This window comes from Delphinus delphis, chromosome 9 (assembly GCF_949987515.2).
Source record: "Delphinus delphis chromosome 9, mDelDel1.2, whole genome shotgun sequence".
NCBI classification, from domain to species: Eukaryota; Metazoa; Chordata; class Mammalia; order Artiodactyla; family Delphinidae; genus Delphinus; species Delphinus delphis.
The window spans coordinates 80,868,523-80,876,627 of NC_082691.1; the positions used below are offsets into that span (position 1 = coordinate 80,868,523).

The 8,105-nt window shown below is 39.2% G+C and overlaps 1 non-coding gene across 1 annotated transcript; it reads left to right on the forward strand.

The window, feature by feature from the left end:
- Positions 1–905: 905 nt before the first annotated feature.
- On the forward strand, positions 906–1,015 carry LOC132431435 (U6 spliceosomal RNA). Its single transcript, XR_009520741.1, has one exon. It is a non-coding gene; the product is annotated as a U6 spliceosomal RNA (small nuclear RNA).
- The last annotated feature ends 7,090 nt before the right edge of the window (positions 1,016–8,105 follow it).

Below are 8,105 nucleotides of genomic sequence, written 5' to 3' on the forward strand. Positions count from 1 at the left end.
AGTTTTATTTCAAGAGATGTTCTAATTTCAAAGCCATCATTCCAGAAGTCAGCAAATTATGAGCATGAATACAGAGAAACTGCACCAGAGAATATTGATGAAATCTTTCTCAGTCCTCCCAACCACAAATCTTGAGTGTAGCTATTGAGAAAACGTTCGCTTGTAAAACATTTAGAGATAATAGTGAGAGTTCAACTCAAAACTTGGGTGAGGTAAGTATCATTGTTCAGCATATAAATGATTGCACAAGCAAAACTAATGTGTTCATAAGAACAGGATGTGTTCATAAGAACAGGATGTGTTTGTGGAGGCTGTCTAAGGCCATAAATTGAAAAAGTGGGGGGCAGATGTGGTCTTAGACACAGCAGATCTCAGAGATTAAGAGCAAGGGCTATATGGGCAGGCTGACCCAGAGCCATGTCTTTCACCCATAGCTTACTGGTTGTAAGACCATGTGTAGTTAATTATACTACTATTTCTGAATCTTAGTTTTACTATCTTTAAAATGAAAATAAGGGAATTACCTCATTGTATTCTTTTTGAATTAAGCTGGACAATGCATTGTGCATTATTTAGCATAGTGCCTGGAATATATTAAGAACGCATTTAATCTAGATTTAATCACTTTTCAGTTGTTTCATTTTCAACCAGATAAATTAGGAAAATACAGCAATGATCATTTTGGATCAGATAACCTATCCCTATATTCTGTCTCTGCGTGTAGAATCAGAAGGTATTTTACTCACCTTCCATGCCTCAATACTTTGATAGGGAGCATTATAGAATTGATCAAAGCCCTTTTTTTATAATAGTCATTAAACGGATCTTGCTTGTCTTTCAGACTCACAGTCTCTATACTTTTTTCTTCTTTATGTAAATAAGTGTTTTCATTAAAATGTGTACCAGTGCTCACTTCAGTAGCACATATACTAAAATTGGAACAATACAGAGAAGATTAGCATGACACCTGCTCAACGATGTCATACAGGAAATTCAGGAAACATTCCATATTATTATGAAAAGAGTTCTGGATGTGGATGGTGGTGTTGGTTGCACAACAGTATGAATGTCTTTAATACCACTTAACTCTTCATTTAAATTGGTTAGCATTGTAAATTTCATGTTACATATATTTTACTATGATACCGAAATTAGAAGAAAATGTATTAACACCGCTTCATTAAGAGGACACTGAGCTATTAAAATACTGGTCCCTTGTCAACAATTTTATATATTTGACTGGTCACCGAATAGCTAAATTCCTAGCCCACTGTTATCAGCAAAGCAGAGGCAAACACAGCATTAAAATTCTGAATATTGCGAAGACTGACCAGAGCAAGCTGGGTTTTGCTTATTTATTTATGCTTACTGCAATACATAACAATTCAGAAGCATGACCATTTGTAGAATTACCTGTTATCACTGAATATTCCACTATTGTATTTTTATACTTCTAGAGAGACTCGTGGGACAGAAGAGAGTAATCAAAGCGTAATTTTATTTCATGTTGATGCCAAACAGCAATTTAAAATGTTCTTGTATTATTTACTTTTCTATACAGAATTGAGTAGAAAGCTTTTCTGAAACTAAAATGACTGATTGAAACAACTTGTGTATGAATGTGAAGCATGAAAACAAATTTACACCAAGTGAATATTCACAAGCCCTATTGCAGTTTCCACTCTTCTGTGATCTAACATCTCATCAGGCAACAAATATGGTGATGAATGCTTCTGAGAAGAATACAGTTGTTTTCCATTTTTCTTGTAATGTGAAAATAACAACTTCTTGTTTTCAAAATCAAGTCAACCTTTACCTGCATCCATGCCCTTAAATTCCACCTTCCCTCCTGTTACAATGGGTGAAGTTTCCCTGTTTCTATCTACTGCTCTCTCTATAGCTAAAGCTAGTTGAAATAGCTATTTCAGTTTCCTCACTTCTTACTCTCCACTCAACGCACTTCAGTTTATCAGCACCTTCATCTTGCCGCGCCCAGTGGCCACCTCTCCAGCTTCACCTTTCTCAACCTGTGAGCAGCATTGGACATGTTCTTGTTTTTGACATCTACCCTCCTAATGTTTCTGCTTCTTCAGCAGCCTCTCCTTCTCAGCCTTCTTTGCTTGCTCCTTTTCTCCTTCCTGCTTTTAATTACCAGAGTGCCATGAGACTCAGTCCAGGGGTCCATCTCCTCTTCTATCAACACTCTTCCTAATGGTCTCACCCAGACCCTGCGTGCAAATACCATCTCTCTGCTAATGACTACTAAAGGTATATATCCAGCCCTGACCTCCCCCTGAATCCCAGGCTCATATCCAATAGCTTACTCCTCATTTCCACTGGGTGTCTATTAAGCATCTGCCCAAAGCAGCAGCCTTAATCACCCCTCCAGAGCCTGCTCCTTCTTTAACTGACTCAGTTGCTAAGTCTGAAAACCCAGAAGCCATCTTTGACTTCTCTCTCTGTCTCCCCTGCAATAAATCTATCAGCAAGTCTTGTCAGCTTATGTATATCAGAACATTTCCTAAACCAGTCACGTTTGCCGCCTCCCCTGCCACCATCCTTGTGTGTTATCATTAACTCTCACCTCAGCAAACGCAGCAGCCTCCCCACCAGCCGGCTTGCTTCTGTGCCTGCCCTCCCACACTTCACTCTCCATGGAGCAGGCAGACAGAGCTTGTAAAGGCTAAATCCTGTTATGCTGCTCCAAAGGTTCCAGGGTCCAGGCATCACACTTAGAATAAAACCCAGCTGCTCACTGCCTCCTGATCTGGCCCAGGCCACCCTTCAGATCTTATTTCCTACTATCCTGTTCTCCCATTTTTTTTACTGCTCTAAGCCAAATCGCCCTTATTATTCCCCAAACGTACCAATGTGTTTCCCACCACAGGGATATTTACTGACACGTAGTTAGTTTTGGATAAATATTTACCAAACAAATGATGGTAAGCTGGGCTGTTTCCCTTCTCCACTCTCACTATAATTTTCTGTCAATATATACAACTTCCCTACACACTTTTGTATCCACTCTGCATTACATCCAGAGAAAAAGAACACTATCAGTCTTATTTTAGGGTTACTCACTGTGACTTACTCAAAGTGTTTCTTTTTCCAGTGAGAGGCCTGACGGAAGGGATGGCTACCTTGATTTAAGGCAGCCCGAGGCATGTCTTAAAAAGCAGTTATGCAAGATGATTAAGTTCCATATATATGCTGTAAAACATTGTGGCTATAATTAGCAACACTGTATTGTATGCTTAAACATTTATTAAGAGGGTCTCATTTTAAGTGTTCTTATCACTATAAAAAACTTCCTCCTATCAGATTTGTTAGATTACAGCATATCTAAAATTCAAGTTTTGGGGAGGGGAGCAGTGCTGCCTCTGTAACTAAGCAGATTACAGCCAGGGGCCAATAATTTGCATTTATACTAACATCATATCTATCTTTTCACCCTATTCATAATCTGATTAACTCTCACCACTGTTTTCCACCCCTCTCCTCCGTGTATCTTCCTTAAGTTCAGTAAGGCTAAGGTCTAGAAATGAGTCTTGGCTTTCTACCATCCTCTGGCAGGCCAGTGGTCTTCTTTAATCAACACTCTTTCTTCCAAAGCTCCAAGTACATCACGTCTTCATCCCACAAATAACTGAATTCTCATTTGATTTCAGGCATTATGTTGTTTCTGCTATAAAATTTATAGCAAGAGATTGACCTGTGCCTATATTACTGTAATTCCTTTAAGTTCCTTGAAAGCAAACTGCTATATAAATCTAAATATTTTACAATCTTTAAATTATCCTAAATGTCCCCATTTCAACTTGCTCCCTTACTCTCTATTTTCCTGTCTTATAAATTCCTACTACATTTTCACGGCATTCTGTAAGATCTCAGTAAATGATAGTGACTGACATCTCTTTTGATGTCCCTTTGCCTACATTCTTCACGTTTGCATCTGCCAAAGTACTTTCTACCTCAAATTCAAAAGCCAACCCCAATTCCGATTAATGTGAGAAGACTAAGTGGCAGAGCCAGGTGTTAGAAGGCTTCGGGAATAAAAATCCCAAAGCACTCTGTTGTGGGCATCATGTGTGAAGTACTGAGGGAGACTGCAAAACGAATAAGGCCAGGCATTGTCCTCAGAACCTTATGATCTCGTGGGCAGACAGATTCCCCCTAAGTACCATACTATGACCTAAGGAAAATCATGAAATGTCAAAATCCCATGCAGTTGAGAGATCTAGCTTCCTGGAGGTGGCATGCGCCTCAGGTGGTGAAACGTGAGCAGGATTTCCACGAGAGCAAGAATCCCAAATGAGGATCCCTCCATCCTATGGCGGCAAATAACAGGTTTTCTGAACTGGGCTTTCTGAAATTTCATTCCATGTGCGGACCGGATTATCCGCCAGACTGTGTTTAATGTTTGTCTGAGGATAATAGTGACAGCTGAAAAACACAGACTCACTCTTGTGAGTCGATATATGAGGGGCATTGGCAATATCAAGACAAGGTATCTCCTCCGCAAAGCGAATGACAGAACAGAGTCATATAAACGCAGGTAAAGGACGTTCTTCAAGGACAACATGGAGCCAGGGCGAGGGCAATCCTATCTGGGTCTAGCAAATGACAACAGAAGACAGACTGAGTTTCACAGAGTTTCCACACAGTAACAGAGATAGGCCTTATTTGAGTGGGAGGAGAAAGCCACCTCTAGACAGCAAGACACAGCTGCAAACACACACAGAGAAGGATGTAGGCAGGTGCTTCTTACATTTCTCCTCATAAAGCCTTTCAGCCTCATGCACACAGAACATACTCTGTGAGATCCAGAATATGTGCAAACACTCACAGTGCCAAGTAGAGGGTGAAGGAAGCAGAGTAAGTTTTTGGCTTCCTCTCACCTCCTCTGCAAGAGCCCGTCTATCCTTTCAGGAACCACTTCCTCAGTCTCTTTGCTTTTCTTTTTACCCCACAGCCCCCAAAACTATATTTGGAGTTTTAAATATAAATAGAAGTAGTCCCTTTGAGCTCAAGTTCTTTCCCTACAGCACGCCAAAACAGCAACAGCTTCCTCTCCCTATTTCTATACTTGCCCGATAAATTACATGTAGCAATTACAATAGAAAGATTGTTTTAATTTAAAACAAGAAAAAGGACATAGAAAAGCAGCTGTATGCTTTAGCAGGGGACTGTGGTAAGGCCCATGGTATCTCTAAGTTGAATACACTGATGTGAGTCACAGCTCCATTGGACCAGCTCTTAAGAGCAGAATTGCCCTCTGTTGTAAGATACTGTCGCATAGTAAAGAGAGGTTCTTCTCATGGGAAGTGTTCAGTGCAGGGCCATGTGTTCAGGAGGCATTGCCTAAGAAAGGGGTCAGGTGAGGTCACACAGACTCTAGGACAAAGGTTCTCGGTCTGACCTGAGACTGGGGGTGGGATCTGTAGATGGACGGCAGAACACCTGTGAACTTTGGAAACTGTACGTGAAATTGTGGCTATTTGCATTTTTCAAGAGAGAACTTCCATTGTTTGATTTATATTTTCAAAAGGATACAGAAGCTTCAAAATCATGAAGGTCAGTGCTCCATGGAAAGTATGTTAGTTTGCTAGGGCTGCCAAAACAAAGTGCCACAAACTGGGTGGTTTAAACAACAGAAATTAGGTTCTACCCAAGTCCACTGTGATCCCAGCTTAACTAATTACATCTGCGACAACCCTATTTTCAAATAAGGTCACTTTCTGAGGTACTGGAGATTAATACTTCCAGATATGAATTTGGGGGGAACAGTTCTAGCCATAACAGAAAGCATAGCAGTGGAGTGTGAAGTATCTCTTCTCCCATCCCAAACATCATCTCCCAACTTCCAACCTGAGAAGAGAGAGAGTATTAATAAACCTACAAGAATGTTGTAACTTCTATATCCCGACATGAATGTCATGGTATGAACACCAATCATAATAGGACAAATGATTTAATTAATGTAAAGCTCATAGAGCAGTACCAAGCTCATAGTATATCTTCAATAAAAACTTACCATGATTTATACACATTCACTGTCTCAGCATTTTCATTCACATCTGAACAGAGATGTTCTGGATTTCTTTGTGATTTTCTCTTCCTTTCTTACAACCGCAAATTACAGCTTTCTCAGGAGATGGGCCATCTACTATGTTGTGTATATCACACTGTCCAAAATTCAACAGGCATTCTTAGCCCCAAGGATAACCCCTTTACAGTCACCCGGTGGGCAGTGCTGCAAACCCAGGCCCCAGACCTGATCTGCTGAAAAAAAGGTCAGCAAAAGGCTTTGAACCTCCTTTTCTTTCTCTGTTTTTCTCTCCCATGAGCAGTGTCAAGTATGTATTCTGAAGTCCATTTTTCCTTGTTCCCTTTTCCTGACTCTAAGAGATAAAACTGATTCCATTTGACAACAATTCTTTTATCTATTTTTTCAGAGGACTTTTTGGCCTCTAAACACAGTTCACATTCTTTTTATGTTTCCAAATGGACTTGTTTTTGTAACTTTCTGTGGCATTTATTATAGAATAAATATCTGTACGCTTTCCTTGAATGTATTTACTATTTTCAGCCTGCTACTCTTTTAGTTCATGGGTGAATTATTGACAAAACAGCTTTTCACTTCTAAACAAAATTCTTTCCCCCTATAAATTTTAATTCTTTTTATTTACATTTTCCTAGGTATGTGATATTATATCAGAAAACTCATATAAGTTCCACTAAGTAATAATAAGCATATCAATTTAATTCCACTCAATAATTTTTGAGTTTCCATCATGTCCTGGGCACTGTGCTTGTCACCAAACACAGAAAAAAAAAAAAAGTAAAACAAACAAAAAAGCAAGACTGAAGCTTCCTAGAAAGACAGAAAGCAGAAAAAGAGAAATAATAGCTCTTGGAAATTGGAAGTCATCGTGTCACCCGATGAATTGAGTGAAAAATCTTACATGTTGTATCACTTAATATCAACATGTGAGAAAATAGAAAGTAAAGGACAAAAAAGACTTATAAAGATTACACTTCTAGTAAAGTGGCAAAATTTAATTGCAAAACTAAAGCCCCTTCTACTTTATTGCACTGCCTTATTCATTCTACAAAGATTATTGAGAATCTACTATTAATGCCAGGCAGACTATTAGGCACTGTGAATAAAATAATAACTAAAACACAGCCATGATCACTACACACATGACTCTTAGGGTCCAATTAAGGAAACTCATTAATCAAATAATCAGTCAAATTCATTTAAAATTTCTATTGTAAACACATGCTAAGAAGAGAAATGCATACTCTATGAGAGTCTCTAATGTTCAGATGACTTAGGTCCTAAGGGAAGTGAGAGGATGTTTTGCAGATGGAGGAATATTAAGCTAAAATCTAAAGAACAGGATATTTTAAAAAGCCAAGGGTCACTACCACTTCTGGGAAAATGGAGTAAACATATTTTTCCCTATTATTCATGCTAAGTACAACTAAAATTCCTGGACGTTATATACTAAACAAATATCAGAAGGCTCTGAAAGGTATAGAAAAGAAGGCAGTGATCTGGGGACCACAAGGCCCAAGGAATGACAGTAAGTTCCTTGGGTTTTCTTTCTACCTTGTACATCTTAGACTTGGAGATGAGAAGCTGATAACCCAGAAACACCAATAAGTACAGACAAAAATCCCCAGTGAAAGCCTGATCTCTAGCATCCCCCAAAAAAATGAGGAAAAGGAAAAAGTAAAAAATAGAAAAATTTTAGACAATAAGCATTCTACTCTAGGCAAATATCACAGAGGAGCTGTAACCATGCCTCCATCCATGCTGACAAAGGCTGAGAGAGGCATCCAGACTTATACCCTCAAGAGTTTGTAACAAGTGCCCCAAACACATGCCAGGTTGTTGTCAGAAAAAATCAAATAGGGAGATAGGACTTTCATTCCCAGGTTTCAGTAATAAGTACCCACCCCACACTCCCAATGGTGTCAGTAGAAATCACATTGGGGGCTGAGTGGAGGGTCAGAACTTTCACATTAACTCAGAGATAATGAGTTCACATCTGCTGATGTCAGTGGAGACAGCTTGTATCACCAAACTCTCAACC